Source organism: Anomaloglossus baeobatrachus, chromosome 12, assembly GCF_048569485.1.
Source record: "Anomaloglossus baeobatrachus isolate aAnoBae1 chromosome 12, aAnoBae1.hap1, whole genome shotgun sequence".
NCBI classification, from domain to species: domain Eukaryota; kingdom Metazoa; phylum Chordata; class Amphibia; order Anura; family Aromobatidae; genus Anomaloglossus; species Anomaloglossus baeobatrachus.
In genome coordinates this window covers 75148147-75168709 of record NC_134364.1, presented here as the reverse complement: position 1 = coordinate 75168709, position 20563 = coordinate 75148147, and positions in this window count along the sequence as shown.

Genomic DNA, 20563 nt, shown 5'->3' with positions numbered 1-20563 from the left:
TGAAGGATCCTAGCAAAGTGAAACGATGCTTACAAAGAAATAAAACTAATTGATAACTTTTATTATAGCAAAACTAATTCAAAAGGTGCTCTTAAAGTAAACAGCAATATAGACAGTGAAAATGCAAGTCATTGTGCAGAGAAGCAGGGCAACGCAGGTACTGTAGACGGTTGATGGGGAATAATGGGACATAATGTGGCAAAGCGAATTTAAAGTACTTAAGATATTAGCTGTGATGGGGTGACTGTTAGGATAGCGAGGGACAGGGGCTCCTATGCTCTCCCTCATGCTAGGGAACCTTGGTTATCCCTAACCTCAAGGCCTCAGGGTTACTCCTGATGGTGGAGATGCTGGAGTAGCATTCCTGGCTATGTTCCTGACAAGTACTACTCTGATATACCCCTCCCATTAAGGAAGGACTGGGCAGGGGTATGATGAAAAATAAATAAAGACAAACAAGGGAATACCAAAAGTCTGACACACTGCGCACACACAGGAATAGACAATGAGAGACTAAGGAGTAAAGCAAGAGCAGAAAGATAACAAAAATGCAACAAGGGTTAACTCCTCAACCACACTCAGCAACCAAAAGATAGTCTGGATCACAACACCTCACCAGACCAGCTAAGATAAACTATAGCTGGCATAGGTGGAAGGATATAGCCAGCATATATAGGTGGGGAGCAGATGTGATTTGCCTCACCACAACATGTGATCAAAGGAGACTAACAAGCAGACCAGCAGAGATTAACTCTTGCTAGCGTACCTATGAATTACCACTCTGCATGTCAACGCCCAAGTCTACCTGCGTTGATCACAGACACCAGAGAAGTTATTGAGCGGTGTCAGAATCTGTAGTCTCAACACAACCTAATGCCACCATAACAGTTGTCGAAGTTTGTAAAAACCTCTGTGTGACATTAGTAATCACTGCCAAATATAAATACACAGCATGAAAGAGGGGCCAGTAAACAGTTAATTCAGTTGATGATAACAAATAGGAAAGATAAATTTGACACAATTAATGGTAATTACCATAAAAAATTATATATGTTAATATTGCAGCTGTGGTCACGTTCCTCTGCTTCTCACTCCATTGCGTGTTTCACATGCGGTTTCTTCAGGAAGTGATAGTCCTGCTCCTCTGCCACTCACTCCAATTCATGTTTCACATGCAGCTTCTTCAGGGGATGATAGTCCTGCTCCTCTGAATCTCAGTCCAACTTGTATTTCGCATGAAGTTACTTCAGGGAGTAATAGTCCTGCTCCTCTGCGCACTCACTCCAATGCGGGTTTCACATGAGGCTTCTTCAGGGAATGACAGTCCCTCTCCTCTGCCTCTCAGTTCAACTCATATTTCACATGTAGTTTCTTCAGGGAGTGATAATCCTGCTCCTCTGCCTTTCATTCCATAGATCACAAGATGGGTGAGAGAAAAACCGGGTTAGATGCTGCGCTAGAAACCACGATTCCAAGGGATATGATGAAATCCTTTCCTTTATTGGCACGAGTCAACGCGTTTCGAAGGCATAACCGCCTTCTTCATCAGGACAAGACAGTACAAGAAAAGAACAGCATGATTTTCATTCCATAGCACATTTTGCCCGTGGCTTCTTCAGGAATTCATAGTTTTACTCTTTTACCTTTGATTCTAACACAAGTATTGTATTTGGCTTCTTCAGGAAGTTATAGTTTAGTCTCTCCGCCTCTCATTCCAACACGTGTTTTACAAGTAGCCTCTCCAGACAGTGTTAGTCCCATTCCTAGGCCTCACATGTTTCGCTTGAGGCTTCTTCAGGGAGTAATAATAATCCCATTATTCTTACTTATATGTATACTTTTCTGTGAGTATTGTTACACTTTACTACAATACTTTATAGGCTAACAAAACTTTAGTCATCCGATCTGTAACCATGCTTTTTACTAAACTAAATTGTACATTACCACGATGTGCAGCACCTATGGAAGAGAGTATTACTGCAGACTACACAGGGTTTAATAGCCTGTTACCATGAGGATCCATAGTTTTGCATAACAGCTATAGAAACGTAACAGGAGAGTAAAATTATAGAAGAACAGAAGAATAGATAATAGTAATAATGATGTAAGAATCAAAAGATGACCTTCAAAATGACCTTTCTTTGATGGGATTTTTCTACTTGTAACTACTGTCTTCAAATGAAAGCCTAGTAAAACTTAATTTTCCAACTCATGGCCATACAAATGTGCTGCCATACATGGTTACAACATTCGAAAGAATAATCAATATGTCCTATATGACCTGCACATAGGAGTTATAAAGTGACAACTGATTAGTATATAGTGGACTGTCAGCAGAGCACTAAGATGGAAATATTAGCTCCTCCATGCACTGTAAATACCTTTCTCTACAGATGATTGACTATCCAACCACCCTAACCAAAACCACGACTTCCCTTCTAATCGAAGAAGTGTTTGCTGACAAAATTTGATTAGTGTTGAGGTGAGGACGTGCGATGAGACCTTTGCCTCAAAGATATATATTGTAGCTGATTTGATGCCTATTGCTATTTGGTGCTTCCCATAGGTGTAGCTACGGGGCGAAATAACTAGCATGGGGCAGCCTAATCACAGGTATAGGGGAACCTTAACAGATGACGGGGCTGTTACCAAGAATCACCATACAAAGATTAATGCCGATATTACCGCTATTAGGTGACTGTATAGTGGTAGAGATCAGTCGTGCAGAACATACAAGTGATTACAGTAGAGTTGTAGATTGTAGTAGTGGGACTAGTGTCTCACTGACCTGCACACTAGTCAGGATAAGGTCACGGTCAGTGAGGACCTAGGAATGTGATGGCGCATGGGTGGGAAGGACTCATCAAGGGATGATAAGGAATGCAAGGATCTGCCATAGGTGAGTGTGAGGTGAGGACACCTCTCCATGTTACTAGCTACTTCCTCAAATATCACCCCTGGTTTTCCTTCCATGTTGTGCTGCATGCCGGATATTTCCTCTTCCCGAGATGACATTGTCTTCTAGAAAACAATGCCCACATTTTGCCTCCTAGAAAGTAATAATGCCCGAGTGTGACCATTTCTCAATCACTTGTGGAAGCTGGAGAGAGAAAAAAGGCACACATAAGGTCTTACACAGGTGGATTTCAGGTATAGGATTAGCGAAGGTCGATCACCTCAGTACAGTGGTTGGGAATCAACCACAACTACTGTATAGTGGATGTAGCAAGAGGTCCCCGGCTGCTGCAGTCCTCGTAGTAGATGTATAGAAAGGATTTGGATGGACGGGGTTAAACCACCGCACTGCCATGCAGGAATGGTCTTCAGAGTTCAATATAACAAAGAGAGATTATTTTCTATGTGTTTCGGAGCTCAAGCTCCTTCCTCAGGACACCTGTGATTTTTTTTCCTGATGAAGGAGCTTGAGCTCTGAAACACGTAGAAATAAATCACTCTTTGTTATATTGAACTCTGAAGACCATTCCTGCATGGCAGTGCGGTGGTTTAACCCCTTCCATTCAACTCATGTCTATACGTTTCCCAATCACAATACACTGAGTGCCCCTATAACAATGCTTCCTATGTGCCCACTTAACATTTAATTATGTCTCCTGAGTCCCCATGTATATGTTCCTCTCTACACAGCATTATGCCCCCTACAGCTCCCACATATGTGTCGCCAGGGGTTAAGGGGATTCTCAGAACCGGGCCAAGGGGTCGCTTCTGGAAAGGGGATCACGGTGTCGTGACCCAGTCTGTGATCCCTGGTTCCACAATAAAAAGGGGGGTTATGTTCGTGACGCCACCCATGGAATGTTATCAGAGATGACCACCGCTGCTGCAGAACCTCCGGGGTGATGGATGGCAGCTTGAGATGGGACAGCTCCCCACGGGTAGAGCCTTCTCCCCGGGGCAGTGTGATAGTCTATTGGGGGAGTGCAAGACACGAGCACAATAAACAAGCAGACTCACGGTTTTGCAGTTTCTTTATCCTTTACTGTAGATGGCATTCAGCAGAGTACTGTCCACGGAGTCTGTGAAGAGTTCAGGGTTTCTCCCACCCAGCCGGGCCGTTTTGGCTCCCTTTTCTGCACTGTGCTTGTGTGTGGCCCTGCTGCTGTGTGAACTAGGCAGCCAGCCCTGTTCTGCTCCCAAGTACCGACCTGACAGGCAACTCGAGTCCTTACTTGTAGTGTTCCTGAACTCTCCTGTGTGTTGTTGTGTCTGTGGTACAGGTGAAGAATGTAGAATCTTCACTTCTCCAGTGTTAGCTGTGCTGTGTGTAATCTGCACAGGCTCAGATCCAGCATCCGTTCTGTGTGCTCCACTGGGGTGAGTTCAGCAATGCTCTTTCTCCCAGGTATGTTCCTCTGATTAATCTGTCTCCTTTCCTTAGACCCTCGGCTTAGGCCTGGAATTGGTCAGCGGATCCTGTGGTGAGCTAAAGCCAGCTCCAACCTGCAGATCCTCAGTCCTATGCACTGACTGAACAAACTGAAACTGAACTGACCACTTCCTCTCCACACCAGAATATACAGGGAAGCAGCTTGGTCTCCCCCTTCTGGCCTGGAGGTCTTGGTGTTGTGTGTGAGGAGTTAACCCTTTGTGTTGTTACTGTGGCAACCCTGGTGTGCTACACATACACAGAATGATTGGTACCCAACTTCCTATACACAGGATGATGGGCCCCACAGTTGCCCCCTCCCACTGTATGATGGCCCTAGTAGCCCCTCCTTCCTGTATAATGGTACTCAGTAGCCTCCCTCACTATACGACAGCCCTCAGCAGCCACCCCAATGTATGTAGCTCTACTCACACTCTATGATGGCCCCAAGTATTTCCTCCACACTAGGTACCCTCCCCCCCACACTGTAATATGACCCCCAGTATCCCCCAATACTGTATAAAAGCCCCAGTATTTTCCCACACTGTAATATGACCTCAGTATCCCCACACACTTTAATATGGCCCTGAGTATTACCTCCACACGGTATCATGACCCCAGTATTTCCCTCACACTGAAATAGTCCCTAGTATATCCCCCACACTGTAATATGGCCCCCAAAATATCCCTCACACTGTATAATGACCCTCAGTATTTCTCCCACACTATATAATGACCCTCAGTGTCCCCCAAGAGTAAAAATAAAAAAAACAAAACATCATATAGTCTCCTAGCCACGAATCCTGACGAGTCCGCCAGCAGAGAGGACCAATGCAGTGATGTCATGGTACTGGTCCACGCAGAGTCCCAGCATGATGACATCATCACATTGCTGCACATCTCCGTCTTGTCATTGTGTCCCCCTGCTGTTCTGTAGATCACAGGCCTATATCAACCTGCTGCCTACAGAGTTTAAATGTTTCAGTGTTGCACACGCGGATGCAGTTTACAGTACTGGTAGCTCTGGGAGAGCCCCTGTGATTACGGGGCCCGGGGTGACGGCACCCTTTGATCCTTGGTATCTACACTACTGGCGTTTCTTCTTAAAAGGGCGAGAGAGAGCTGCTACGATGACATCCCTGTATATGACTTCTGTAAACACCACACACAGTCACTAGAATCACAGTTTTCACTTTTTTTTTAAAATAATTCTCAGCTTCCTCTGAGTGATGGGTACGATGCCTCCTACACTCAGCACACAGACACAAAGGGCTTCCCACTTCTTTCTCTGTTACTTTGTTCTCTGGGGAAAGTGGGAAAGCGAGGCCCCTAAGCTGACCCTCAGATTAGGGGGGCCCTGTGCTATCCCTATTTTCAGAGATACCCCTAATGGTGGGAATGTCTGAGTCTCCTTCCTGGCTCTACTCCTGAGAAGCCCTGATCTTACAGCGATTCCCCCTCCCCAAGGGGGGGGCCGGAACAGGAGTGTGATTTAATGCACAAAAATAGACAAGCAGGGGAAACCAAAACCCTGTCACACTGCACACAAACACAGAGGTATAAGACAAAAGATTAGGAGGAAAACAAGAGCAGGCTGGAAACAACAAGACAACAGGTAACAACACCAAGCATAAAGCTACTTTTTCTACAGCAAATCTTGGACAGCACACCACACAGACCAACACAGCATAAACTATAGTCGGCGTGGGTGGAAGATCTCCAACCTAAGCATGAGAAGAGCAAATGTGATATGCTTCCTTACAACTTGTGATCCCAGAAGCCTAACAAGCAGGCTAGAAGAGGTTAACTCTTGCTAGCCTGTCTATAACTGAGCACTTAGCTGGTCGACACCCGAGTCTGCCTGTGTAGATCAGAAAAACAATAGAAACCACTGGATGAAGTGCCAGAATCTGCAATATGATCCGCGTCGGAAGCAACCATGACAGTTGGCGAGTCTTGTGTAAATCTTTGCGTAACAACTTCATGCTGTAGGGGTTAACACAGAGAATTCAGGGATGCCTGTCTTCTCAAGGACCAATCTGTTGTTTATTTGCTATGTTTATTTAAGCAGCAGGACCCTTATCATTGACACCTCACTGTCAATGTGCAATCTCTATAGAGAGCCTGGTGTGGACGGGGTCAGCTCTCTCAGCTCTGCTGCATGACTACATCTAAAAATTCAGATTGTGTCAGAATGTGGCTGCAGACAATAATCTAAGTGATACATCATTGGATTCAGAGTCTCTTTGCCTACATTATGCTGGACCCTTATCATTGACACTTCACTGTCAATGTACAATCTCTATAGAGAGCCTGGTGTGGGCTGGACAGTTCTCTCAGCTCTGCTGCATGGCTACATCTAAAAATTCAGATTGTGTCAGAACGGCTGCAGACAGTAATCTAAGGGAAACATCATTGGATTCAGAGTCTCTTTGCTTACATTATGCTGGAGCCTTATCATTGACACCTCACTGTCAATGTACAATCTCTATAGAGAGCCTTGTGTGGGCGGGGCAGTTCTCTCAGCTCTGCTGCATGGCTACATCTAAAAATTCAGATTGTGTCAGAACGGCTGCAGACAGTAATCTAAGTGATACATCATTGGATTCAGAGTCTCTTTGCCTACATTATGCTGGACCCACTGTCAATGTACAGTCTCTATAGAGAGCCTGGTGTGGGTGGGACAGTTCTTTCAGCTCTGCTGCATGACTACATCTAAAAATTCAGATTGTGTCAGAACGGCTGCAGACAATAATCTAAGTGATACATCATTGGATTCAGAGTCTCTTTGCCTACATCATGCTGCTCTCAGATGAGGTAGCAAAACCTGCTGACAGATTCCTTTTAAGTGAACTAACTCTACTCATACTCACAGTCCACTTTGCTAGTCATGAATAATATGAATTATCACTTTATTGTAAAATATTTTTAGACTTTTTTTGTTTGTTTTTTGCAAACAAGATTTTTTTTCTATTTTAAATACTAATTTTCCTATTGACAATTTCAAAATGGTTTCTTATTATTAAGTCAGGTCTCCATTTTAGTTTTAGAAATATGGAGATTGCAAATACATGACACGAAAGCTGATTTATTTCTGATTATAATGCAGACGTCTGACCAGTTACAGGTTACATATGTGGATCTGAAGGAATCCCGACATCCTTCACAGCAGGTCGCACTATCAGAAATCTCGCCTGCAAAATTCTTGTTTAGCCTCATGCTCGCTGGATGAAATCCACATCTTTATTTGGAAAGGATTAAAAAGGATTAGGGAGACGTAATGAAGCCACCCAATGCTTTGCAAATAATCAGATCCACGGCTCAGAAAGAGAACCGAATAGGGAGCATCCCATCTGCACATTCCTGCTCACTTAACAAGAGATCACATAGCAGTCAAACAACTCTAGGGCAGATTATGTGTCAGTAATGATTACTAAGAAGATTGTCGCCAATTAAAGCAATTTGTGGGGTTCATTTAGCTTCATAGCGAATGGTAGCTATAGAGTAATGGATGAAACATGGACATATTAAACGCAAAATATTTTTGTATGCCGGTAGCTGTAAAACTCATTGAAGAAATGGGGTGATTGGGCGCTGGTTTTCAGAAACATAAGATGCCCTTACACCTTGTGACCTACTTTTTATAGTTTGCATGAATCCTCTGTGCTTCTACCACAAATACTACACCGTGTGCAGAATTATTAGGCAAGTTGTATTTTAGAGGATTTGTTTTATTATTGATCAACAACTATGTTCTCAATCAACCCAAAAGACTCATAAATATCAAAGCTTAATATTTTTGGAAGTTGGAGTGGTTTTTTTTTTAGATTTGGCTATCTTAGGAGGATATCTGGTTGTGCAGGTAACTATTACTGTGCAGCATTATTAGGGTTAACTTAATAAAAACCAAATATATTCCCATCTCACTTGTTTATTTTCACCAGGTAAACCAATGTAACTGCACAAAATTTAGAAATAAACATTTCTGACATGCAAAAACAAACCCCCCAAAAAAATTAGTGACCAATATAGCCACCTTTCTTTATGATGACACTCAACAGCCGACCATCCATAGATTCTGTCACTTGCTTGATCTGTTCACGATCAACATTGCATGCAGCAGCCATCACAGCCTCCAGACACTGCTCCCAGAGGTGGACTGTTTTCCCTCCCTGTAGATCTTACATTTTATGAGGGACCACAGGTTCTCTATGGGGTTCAGATCAGGTGAACAAGGGGACCATGTCATTATTTTTTCATCTTTTAGACCTTTACTGGCCAGCCACGCTGTGGAGTAGTTGGCTGCATGTGATGGAGCATTGTTCTGCATGAAAATCATGTTTTTCTTGAACGATATCGACTTCTTCCTGTACCACTGCTTGAAGAAGTTGTCTTCCCGAAACTGGCAGTAGGTCTGGGTGTTGAGCTTCACGCCATCCTCAACCCGAAAAGGTCCCACAAGTTCCTCTTTGATGATACCAGCCCATACCACTACCCCACCTCCACCTTGCTGGTGTCTGAGTTGGAGTGGAGCTCTCTACCCTTTACTGATCCAGCCTCAGGCCCATCCATCTGGCCCATCAAGAGTCACTCTCATTTCATCAGTCCCTAAAACCTTTGAAAAATCAGTCTTAAGATATTTCTTGGCCCAGTCTTGACATTTTATCTTATGTTTCTTGTTCAAAGGTGGTGGTTTTTCAGCCTTCCTTACCTTGGCCATGTCCCGGAGTATGGCACATCTTGTGCTTTTTGATACTCCAGTAACGTTGCAGCTCTAAAATATGGCCAAACTGGGGGCAAATGGCATCTTGGCAGCTTCACACTTGATTTTCCTCAATTCATGGGCAGTTATTTTGCTCCTTTTTTGCCCAACACGCTTCTTGCGACCCTGTTGGCTATTTGCCATGAAACACTTGATTGTTTGGTGATCACGCTTCAAAAGTTTGGCAATTTCAAGGCTGCAGCATCCCTCTGCAAGACATCTCACAATTTTGGACTTTTCAGAGCCCGTCAAATCTCTCTTCTGAACCATTTTGCCAAAGGAAAGGAAGTTGCCTAATAATTAAGCACCCCTTATATAGGGTGTTGATGTCATTACACCACACCCCTCCTCATTACAGAGATGCACATCACCTGATTTACTTAATTGGTAGTTGGCTCTCAGACTATACAGCTTGGAGTAGGACAACATGTATAAAAAGCATCATGTGATCAAAATACTCATTTGGCTAATAATTCTGCACACAGTGTATATAATACAGCATCTGATATTCGGTAATAGCATAATAGCACCATTTTAAAATTCCTATGAGAAAAATTTTGTATGGTTGTATTTTGGGCCCCATAACTAAAGGTATGTATAGAATCAGCATCCTAGTGCCAGTATAGCACTGGATTTAGTTTATATATGAAAATCCTAGTGGTCGGTCCTCTTTAAGTATTATTCTTTCCTAACCACAAATAATCCAAAAATTCCATACATATCCGTGTATATAGCTTTTATAAATACAATGTTACCAGCTACATTTCCATACAGAATACCAATATAGAAATTCAATGGATGTCTCATTGGTCAAATGACCACTCGTGTGTTTGGGAATAATGGCAACTAAAGATATTGGTTACAGGATACATACAACATAGAATATTTGGTTTACCTGTCTGGTTACAGAGATGTATTCAGCTACTCCTAATGTCTCTGGGGAAGGCACGTAGCTCCATGACTGTGGCCTGGAGATAATTACAACATGTGTAGAACTTAAGCTGGTGTCACACTAAACGACAGCGACAACGACGTCGCTGTTACGTCACCATTTTCGGTGACGTAACAGCGACCTTGTAAGTCGCTGTTATGATCGCTGCTTAGCTGTCAAACACAGCAGAAGCAGCGATCATAACGTCGCTGTGCTACATGTTCAGAGAGCAGGGAGCCGCGCTTAGCGCTGGCTCCTTGCTCTCCTGCAGCACACAACGGGTTAATTAACCCGATGTGTGCTGCAGCTACATGTCACAGTTCAGAGAGCAGGGAGCCGCGCGCACTGCTTAGCGCTGGCTCCTTGCTCTCTTTGCTACAGTATACATCGGGTTAATTACCCGATGCATACTGCAGCCACATGTCACAGTGCAGGAGCCGGCGCTGGCAGCAAGAGCGGAGGCTGGTAACCAGCGTAAACATCGGGTAACCAGGGAAAGGTCTTCCCTTGGTTACCCGATGTTTACGCTGGTTACAGCTTACCGCAGCTGCCAGTGCCGGCTCCTGCTCGCTTCATTTCGTCGCTCTCTCGCTGTCACACACAGCGATGTGTGTGTCACAGCGGGAGAGTGACGACCAAAAAATGAAGCTGGACATTCAGCAACGACCGGCGACCTCACAGCAGGGGCCAGGTCGTTGCTGGATGTCACACACAGCGACAGCGACGGGACGTCGCTGCAACGTCACAGAAAATGGTGACGTAGCAGCGACGTCGTTGTCGTCGTCGTTATGTGTGACACCAGCTTTAGGCCGGGAGCAAGCCTTGCAGAGCACAACCGTAATCCTTTAATCAGATGTTTGGCTTCCCTTTAAGATAACATCTTCAATTGATTTAGAGAAGCCCTCCTCTATATTTAAGGCAAAAAAATGGGGTAATGGGTTTCATTTGAGAGTCTAGTCTTACAGGATGATAAATGGCTGTTGTCAGCTCTACTTGACTTTGACTGGTAGATGATGCCGAGTTGGGAGGGAAGTGAGAAGGTGAAGACCGGGTCAACCACATGTGGCTGTGCAAACAGCGTGCTCAATCCCTTGAAGAATCACTTTTAACTCTCTGTGGATCACTCATTTGAAGAAAAAAATGTAAAGTATTCCGGTTATTGTTGTTATTATTATTATTATTCAGGTCTGGAATAAAAACATTGGTACAATAATGCAATTGGTCAATAAGTTTACTTAAAGGTTTGGTTGCTACAATGTTCTTTTTAATCAATTGATCACAAGTAATATTATGTGTGATTTTCATTGTAATTTCCTGGAGCTGAACATCCTTTAATGCAAACATGACCTCTAAATATATTTACATTCTTAATAAACTACAGAACTTGAATACATATGTAGCACCCCACAGGGCCTCAGGGGTTACTCGTCACCGGGCCAGTGGTTTTGTGGGGTTGCTGTGACTGGCCTGACCCGGCTCCGTCAGCTACATATAAAGGACAACTGAATGGGTGTCCGGTGTAGAGGGGAATGGAAGGAAGGTGAAGGGTCCCTGGGAAGCATGTCACCGGTTGTGTACCGCCCCGCAGGCTCGGCTGCGACTGCCGAGCCGCTCGGATCCGTGCTCGCACTGTGTGGTGGCTCGAGCCTCTCATGTCGCTCTGCAAGGGAGTTGGCGCTACACGCGGGGGGGGTGGTGGTGTTGGGGTGTTTGGATTTGAGGAGATAGTTCGTGACGCCACCCACGGGTTGTGGTGATCGTGGACACCACCGCTGCGGTGAAGGTGTAGGTGCCCCCAGGAGCGATGTAGTAGTGCAGCTGGGTGTTGACCCCTCCGTGGGTAGGGGATGTTGGTCCCGGGGTCCGGTGGGCCGAGACCCGGGTGCAGGGTGTAGTGTTGCGGTGCAGCACGGTGCCTGATGGCACTGGTGTACTCACTCTGACACAAGACACTGGAGTCACTGGTAAGCTAATCGGAGTGATGAACAGGGCCCGCAGCCGGCTGCAGCTTTTCCCAGGTTAGGTTGGTAATGTCCACCTTTCTCCTGCACCTTTGTATGTGAATCTTGACTCCCGTGCCTAAGCACCGGTAGTCCGCTCCCCGGCGTATATCTGTCATAGGAGCCCGTTTGCCCGCAGATGCTGGCCCTTTGGATCTCTGGCCCTTGGCGGTGGCACTTATCCGTAATGGTTGGGCTGTTGCCTTCAATCGGGACTTAGGTGTGAATGAACCCCTGAGGTCCAGACCGCAATCAGTTAATTTGACTATGGTGGTGGCTTTTAGCCTTGTTCAGGGTCTGAGTACCCTGCCTGGTGCTTCGGTATCCAGTTGGCTCCCCGGTTCGGTTACGGCGGGCTACTACCCTGTCCCGGTCCCTTACGGTTCCACCGGTCATCTTCCCGGTCTCCTGCAGGCAGCCACTACCGTCTGCCTCCTTGCCAATACTGACTGGGCTCCAACGCAGCCACCGGAGTAGTCTTTGGCAGGCCTGAGCACAGGTCTGCTTCTGGAAACAACCTCCCTCCTAGACGGTCAAAACCACTCTCTCCACTCACTTGAACTTGACTACTAGGTTCCCGTCTCCAGGCCTGTGAACTCCTCGGTGGGTGGAGCCTGGTGTGGACATGTGAGGCAAATCCCGGGATATGAAGGTGAATTATGACTCCAGTCATAATCCCTCATCACTCCCTGGCAGTGCCCCCTCCCTTCTTGTTCTCAGTGTTCCACTTACACCTCCATGGCCATGTCCTGTGATATGGAAATTAGGTGGTGTGGGAACAATGGACACAGGATGACTCCCTGCCGTCACCCTGTAGTAGGAGCTGCTAGCTAGTTAGCAAGGCTATGGAAATAGCCAGACAGAACGACTCCAGTAAAAAATGGTTCATATCTCGCAAGCCATATTTCCGATAAATATGGCAACCATAAAAATGGTGTCTCTGCATGCGGACGATGCCGGCACACCCTTTTTATGGGAGCAGGACATTGGGAAATGCCCCAGGCGTGATATCAGCCAATGGGGAACTGGCAGACAGGTCATGAGTCCCCTCGTTCTGTAGCTAAATTCATAGCTGTCACAATGAGAGCATTGGCGTCCGCCTACGACGCTCCCAGGCAAAGTTATGGCCCATATTCCATGTTGGGATATTGTCCATAACTCAAGCCAGGGGTGGAGCAGTGCTCCCTGTGAGGTCACTAAGGTAGGAGGGGACCTGGATCTGCCAGGTTGATAACCCTACTTCGGCCATTTTCCAGGGTCTTTTCGCTGGGGGCACGTGTAGGAAACATCTGTGGGAAGGATCCTAGAAACCTGGGTACAGCGCCCCCCTGTGGCCAGACGCAACAAGGTAACTGCTGGAACTGTGTATGCCTGTTTGTAACCCATGCTTTGACTGTAACTGTACTCTGACATATGTATATTCTGTAGATTCCCTATTGTATATATTGTAGTTTCTAGTGTGCTTTAGGCTGATTAAATTATATAATTAATCTTGGGCTGTTCTGTTATCTCGATCTTGAATCCCACGTCTGTGTGTTCGGCTAATAGTTACCGTGAATCGGTTGGTGGCAGCGAATTGTGCCAAGGATTATTGTGGGGAGGCCAGTGAGATTCGGGGAGATTTTATATATTCCGCCCGCGGAGGTCGGGGGAATATATACCTTACTCTCACCGGGGACCCTTCAATAATCGGCATAAGTAGTATAGCGGCCTCCTTGCTTATGGTCGGGCAATTCCATAATTGGCCTGACTATAAGAGGGGCGCTAGAGAGCGCGTCACGTGCTCTGTCTGTCGGTCGGGAGGTATAAAGGAGGGGTGACCCCCACTTGTTACCCCCCGATTGTGACGTACTGGTAGCCAGCGCGGGGGATTTCTGAGTGACCCCCCCGGTGGTTTGTGACATATTGGTGGCATAGCGGTGGGATCGAGATAATAGTGTGTGTGAGTGTGAGACCCATACTCCCAGACACTAAAGACTGCCTGCAGCAGCTGTGGCTGCTGGGGTCTTCAGACTAGCTCAACACTAGAGTGTCAGAGTGCAGATACTGTAAGGTGTGTGGAGGCATCAGGTGTCAGTTCTGTGTCAGTGACCAAAAGTCTGCAAGAATGGCTGATGGCACCAGGAGCAGAGCTATGCAACTGGCCAATGCTAAGGCAGGAGCCGAAGAGAGGGAGGACGGTGCTGTGGACAGCAATGAGGAGGTTGCCCACGAGTCCTCCAGGAGCTCGACGCCAGAAAACCGTTCTGCCGAGGACATTGCGCAACCTGGCACTGCTGGACAAGATGAGGAGGAGCTCACCCAAGGTTCCTCAACGAGCCAGATGCCAGCCCTCCGCTCTGAAAGGGACAGTGAATCACCAGGCTCCGCAGCGTGCCGCAGATCACCACGTGCCATTCCACCGAGCCTGGGAGGCTCGGATAGCCTTCTTCAAATGGCTATGGCCCTTCTCCAGGCTGGAGACCAGAAGGGCTACAAGGAACTCCTGGCAGAGCGCAGGGCAGAGCGGCACGCAGAGCGTGAGGCTGCGGAGCGAGAGCGGCAGGCAGCGCGTGAAGAGCGAGAGCGAGAGCGACAGGCAGACCGTGACTACCAGCTGCAGCTAGCTCAGCTCCGGCCCTCATCAGCCACATGTGACCTTCAAAACACCAAACTTCCAAAGGTCCGTGTTGAGGACTTCCCAGTGCTGGAGAAGGATGGAGACTTGGACTCTTTCCTGACTGCTTTTGAACGGACTTGCTTGCAGCACCATCTGAACAAGGACCAGTGGGCCAAATACCTGACCCCCCGTTTAAGGGGTAAGGCCCTGGATGTCCTTGGGGACTTGCCTGCTGAGGCAGATCAGGGCTACGACACCATCAAGCGGGCCCTGATCCAACAGTACAACCTCACTCCAGAGTCCTACCGCAAGAAGTTCCGGAGCCTACAGAAGGGACCAAAGGACTCCTGGGCTGACCACCGGCGGGCACTTGCCCGAGCTGCCGACCACTGGACCCAAGGCCTGCAGCTTTCCACCGGACCGGAGATCCTGGACTTGTTCATCACGGAGCAACTCTTGTGGAACTGCCCTGAGGATCTCCGCCAGTTCATCCGAGACCAGAAGCCAAAGGGGTCCACGGCTACAGCTGCCCTTGCCGATGACTACACCAACAACCGGGCCCCTGAGGCCAGGAGAGCGGCCACCAGCAGCACCTGGAGAGGGGGTAAGATGAATTCTGCGACTGCCCCACCTGCCCCTAGACTGCAGGGGGTGTCCCCCTCAACTCCCCTCTCCAGGCCCGTGGCAGAACCAAGACGGTGCCACCAGTGCAACCTACCTGGACACTTCAAGGCCATGTGCCCTCAGCGTCCCAAGGCCCCGGCTCCGTCCCCGTCCCAAGGGCCGCCCAAGGTGTATTGTGTGGGTGGGGGTGGTGGTAGGTCCCTGGACAGCTTCCAACCTGTCACCGTCGGCCGGTCTGTGACCATAGGACTGCGAGACAGCGCCTCGGAGGTGACTCTGGTGCGGCCTGAGATGGTGTCCCCCCAAGACTTGATCCCTGGAAAAACCCTCGCTGTCTCCGGGATTGGAGGCACTGACCCGGCGCTGCCTGTTGCTGACATTTATGTGGACTGGGGCGCAGGGCGAGGGGTGAGGGAGGTGGGGGTAACTGATCGGATCCCTGCAAACGTGCTACTTGGGACAGATTTGGGGCAGATAACCTCCCAGTTTGGGCCCCAACCAAGGGCTGAACCTTCAGCCAGTACTGACATGACTCCTGACAATGTTAATGTGTTATCTATGAATGATGTAAGGGAGGAGGGAGTGAACTCTGATATTTCTGCTTGCATAGACACCATAGACACACACGCAGCTGCAGCTGTGACAGGAGGGGAGGGGGTCAGAGAAAGGTGTGACAATGCCTCTACAAGTAACCAGCCTGTGAGCTGGGATCTGTTGCCCTCTGCAGGGATAAGCAGAGAGCAGGGTGCTGCAGGGGGAGGACCAGTGTGTGGGGTGGGGGCTACCACAGCAAATGTGGGGTCCCCAGAGATTTCACAGCGGGGTTCTGTTGCTGCAGGAGGGGAACAGGCAGGTGAGATTGGGGCCGGTCCAGGAGCGGAAGTGCTCCCAGGTAAGATCTCGGTGCATGGTTCCCCCACAACCGGGGTGTCAGGAAGCCAGGTAGGTCTGCCTGAACCGGCGACTTGGTCAGGAACGGAGGAGGAGCAGGCACCGCTGTGGGAGTGCTGCGGCTGTGGCCGCTGTCACCCGCAGTGGGAGTGCTGGAAGCCAAGGGGCCTCCCGGAGGTCCGATAGCTCTTCCCCTTCTGACCAAGTGGCAGCCGAGTCAGGTGGAGGCCAGGACACAGGTCCCGGGGTACTGACTGAAGATGTGACAGTCTCGTCGATTCTGGCCACATCTAGTCAGGGGTTTCAGGCAGCGTTGGAAGCTGACGACAGCCTGAAAGCTCTTCAGGAGCAGGCGGCACAGCCTCCCTCGGACTCGGACCCGGAGCGAGTGGTCTGGGACCAAGGACGGCTGTACCGGGCCACGGTCCAGCAGGGTTCACCGGAGGCGTGGCCCAGGGACCGACAGTTGGTGGTACCCTATCCGTTCCGGACGGAGTTGTTGCGGATCGCACATGAGATTCCGATGGCCGGACACCTAGGGATCGCTAAGACCAAGGCCAGGTTAAACCAGCATTTCTACTGGCCAAAAATGGGGGCCGATGTGACTTCCTACTGCCGTTCGTGTGAAACCTGTCAGAGAGTGGGGAAGGCGGGGCCACGCCCCAAAGCCCCACTGGTATCTCTGCCCATCATCGATGAGCCTTTCAGGAGGGTGGCTGTGGATCTGGTCGGCCCGCTGGCCATCCCCAGCAGCTCCGGGAAACGCTTCATACTGACGGTAGTGGACTATGCCACCCGGTACCCAGAAGCAGTGGCCTTGTCGTCCATTCGGGCTGACAAGGTGGCCACCGCATTGCTGGAGATTTTCTCCCGAGTGGGTTTTCCCCAGGAAATGCTCACTGACCGGGGGACCCAATTCATGTCCCAGCTGATGGAGGCCCTCTGTAAGGAAGTCCAGGTGCGACATCTGGTGGCCAGCCCGTACCATCCACAGACTAATGGCCTGTGCGAGCGGTTCAATGGCACCTTAAAGCAGATGCTTAAGATGTTGGTCGACTCCCATGGGCGTGACTGGGAGCGGTATCTCCCACACCTGTTATTTGCTTACCGGGAGGTTCCACAGGCCTCAACAGGATTCTCACCGTTTGAGCTCCTGTACGGGCGACGTGTGCGGGGCCCCCTGGCTCTGGTGAAAGAGGCTTGGGAAGGGGATTTGGCCACCCCTGGAGTGTCGGTTATCGAGTATGTCATGCGCTTCCGGGACAAAATGCAGGCCTTGACGCAACTGGTACACGACAATATGGCTCAAGCCCAGGCCGATCAGAAGCGTTGGTACGACCAGAACGCTTGTGAGAGGACCTACCAAGTGGGTCAAAAGGTGTGGGTACTGGTCCCCGTACCACAGGACAAGCTTCAGGCAGCCTGGGAAGGCCCATACCTCGTGTACCAGCAGCTCAACCCTGTGACGTACCTGGACACCCTGGACCCTGCCCGTGGAAGGCGGAAGCCCTTCCATGTGAACATGATGAAGGCACATCATGAGCGGGAGGCATGTGCGCTCCCCGTGTGCAACCTGCCCGAGGAGGGAGAAGCGGAAACCCTCTTGGATATGCTAGCCCAGGTTAGGGCAGGCGGATCCATTGAGGATGTGGAGGTTGGCCACCAGCTCTTGGAGGACCAACGGTCCCAGCTGTGGGCCACCCTACACCCCTTCCGGGGGTTGTTTACCAACCAGCCCGGAAGGACTGACTTGGCTGTCCATCACGTGGACACTGGGGATCATCCCCCGATCCGGCGTTCAGCATATCGGGTCTCCCTGGAGGTGCAGCAACACATGCGCCAGGAGATTGACGAGATGCTGAAGCTGGGGGTGATCCAGGCATCCAACAGCGCTTGGGCCTCGCCTGTAGTCCTCGTCCCTAAGAAGGACCGAACCACTCGGTTCTGCGTGGACTACAGGGGGCTCAATGCGGTCACGGTCGCCGATGCGTACCCGATGCCACGCATCGATGACCTGCTCGATCAGTTGGCCGGGGCTCAGTACCTGACCATCATGGATCTGAGCCGGGGATATTGGCAGATCCCCCTGACTCGCAAGGCCAGGGAACGCTCTGCCTTTATTACCCCATTTGGACTGTACGAGTCCACGGTGATGCCATTCGGGATGAGGAATGCCCCTGCCACTTTCCAGCGGATGGTCAACACCCTGCTCAAGGGACTTGAAGGGTACGCGGCCGCGTACCTGGATGACATTGCCGTCTTCAGTCCCACCTGGGAGGACCACCTAGAGCATCTAGCACAGGTGCTCAGGCGGATCCACCGGGCAGGTTTGACCATCAAGCCGGGAAAGTGTCAGCTGGCCATGAGCGAGGTCCAGTACCTCGGTCACCGGGTAGGTGGGAGAACACTGAAGCCCGAGCCTGAGAAAGTGGAAGCCATCGCATCCTGGCCCACCCCCAGGACCAAGAAGCAGGTGATGTCCTTCTTGGGGACCGCTGGGTACTATAGGAGGTTTGTTCCATGCTATAGTAGCCTGGCAAAGCCCTTGACGGACCTCACTAAGAAGAAGCTGCCCTCTGCAGTCGATTGGACAATGGACTGCGAGACAGCCTTCCGGGCCCTAAAGGACGCCCTGTCCAGCCCGCCCGTGCTACAGGCAGCCGACTTCACGCGGCCGTTTGTAGTACAGACCGACGCCAGTGACTTCGGCCTCGGTGCGGTGCTCAGCCAGGTGGACTCTGCGAGCCAAGAGCACCCAGTCTTGTACCTGAGCAGGAAGCTGTTACCAAGGGAAGTTGCCTATTCCACGATGGAGAAGGAGTGCCTGGCCATAGTGTGGGCCCTGCAGCGTCTGCAACCCTATCTATACGGGCGCCACTTCATCGTGGAGACGGACCACAATCCCCTCAGCTGGTTGCACACCGTCTCTGGGACGAATGGGCGATTGTTGCGATGGAGCCTTGCGCTCCAGCAATACAACTTCACCATTCGCCACAAAAGGGGCCGTGACCACGGTAACGCAGACGGGCTGTCCCGACAAGGAGAGGTCGCGGACGGGCGCACGGGGGAACACCGGAGTGTGCTGCCCCCTAGCGCCCTCAAAAGGGGGGAGGTGTGAGGCAAATCCCGGGATATGAAGGTGAATTATGACTCCAGTCATAATCCCTCATCACTCCCTGGCAGTGCCCCCTCCCTTCTTGTTCTCAGTGTTCCACTTACACCTCCATGGCCATGTCCTGTGATATGGAAATTAGGTGGTGTGGGAACAATGGACACAGGATGACTCCCTGCCGTCACCCTGTAGTAGGAGCTGCTAGCTAGTTAGCAAGGCTATGGAAATAGCCAGACAGAACGACTCCAGTAAAAAATGGTTCATATCTCGCAAGCCATATTTCCGATAAATATGGCAACCATAAAAATGGTGTCTCTGCATGCGGACGATGCCGGCACACCCTTTTTATGGGAGCAGGACATTGGGAAATGCCCCAGGCGTGATATCAGCCAATGGGGAACTGGCAGACAGGTCATGAGTCCCCTCGTTCTGTAGCTAAATTCATAGCTGTCACAATGAGAGCATTGGCGTCCGCCTACGACGCTCCCAGGCAAAGTTATGGCCCATATTCCATGTTGGGATATTGTCCATAACTCAAGCCAGGGGTGGAGCAGTGCTCCCTGTGAGGTCACTAAGGTAGGAGGGGACCTGGATCTGCCAGGTTGATAACCCTACTTCGGCCATTTTCCAGGGTCTTTTCGCTGGGGGCACGTGTAGGAAACATCTGTGGGAAGGATCCTAGAAACCTGGGTACAGCGCCCCCCTGTGGCCAGACGCAACAAGGTAACTGCTGGAACTGTGTATGCCTGTTTGTAACCCATGCTTTGACTGTAACTGTACTCTGACATATGTATATTCTGTAGATTCCCTATTGTATATATTGTAGTTTCTAGTGTGCTTTAGGCTGATTAAATTATATAATTAATCTTGGGCTGTTCTGTTATCTCGATCTTGAATCCCACGTCTGTGTGTTCGGCTAATAGTTACCGTAAATCGGTTGGTGGCAGCGAATTGTGCCAAGGATTATTGTGGGGAGGCCAGTGAGATTCGGGGAGATTTTATATATTCCGCCCGCGGAGGTCGGGGGAATATATACCTTACTCTCACCGGGGACCCTTCAATAATCGGCATAAGTAGTATAGCGGCCTCCTTGCTTATGGTCGGGCAATTCCATAATTGGCCTGACTATAAGAGGGGCGCTAGAGAGCGCGTCACGTGCTCTGTCTGTCGGTCGGGAGGTATAAAGGAGGGGTGACCCCCACTTGTTACCCCCCGATTGTGACGTACTGGTAGCCAGCGCGGGGGATTTCTGAGTGACCC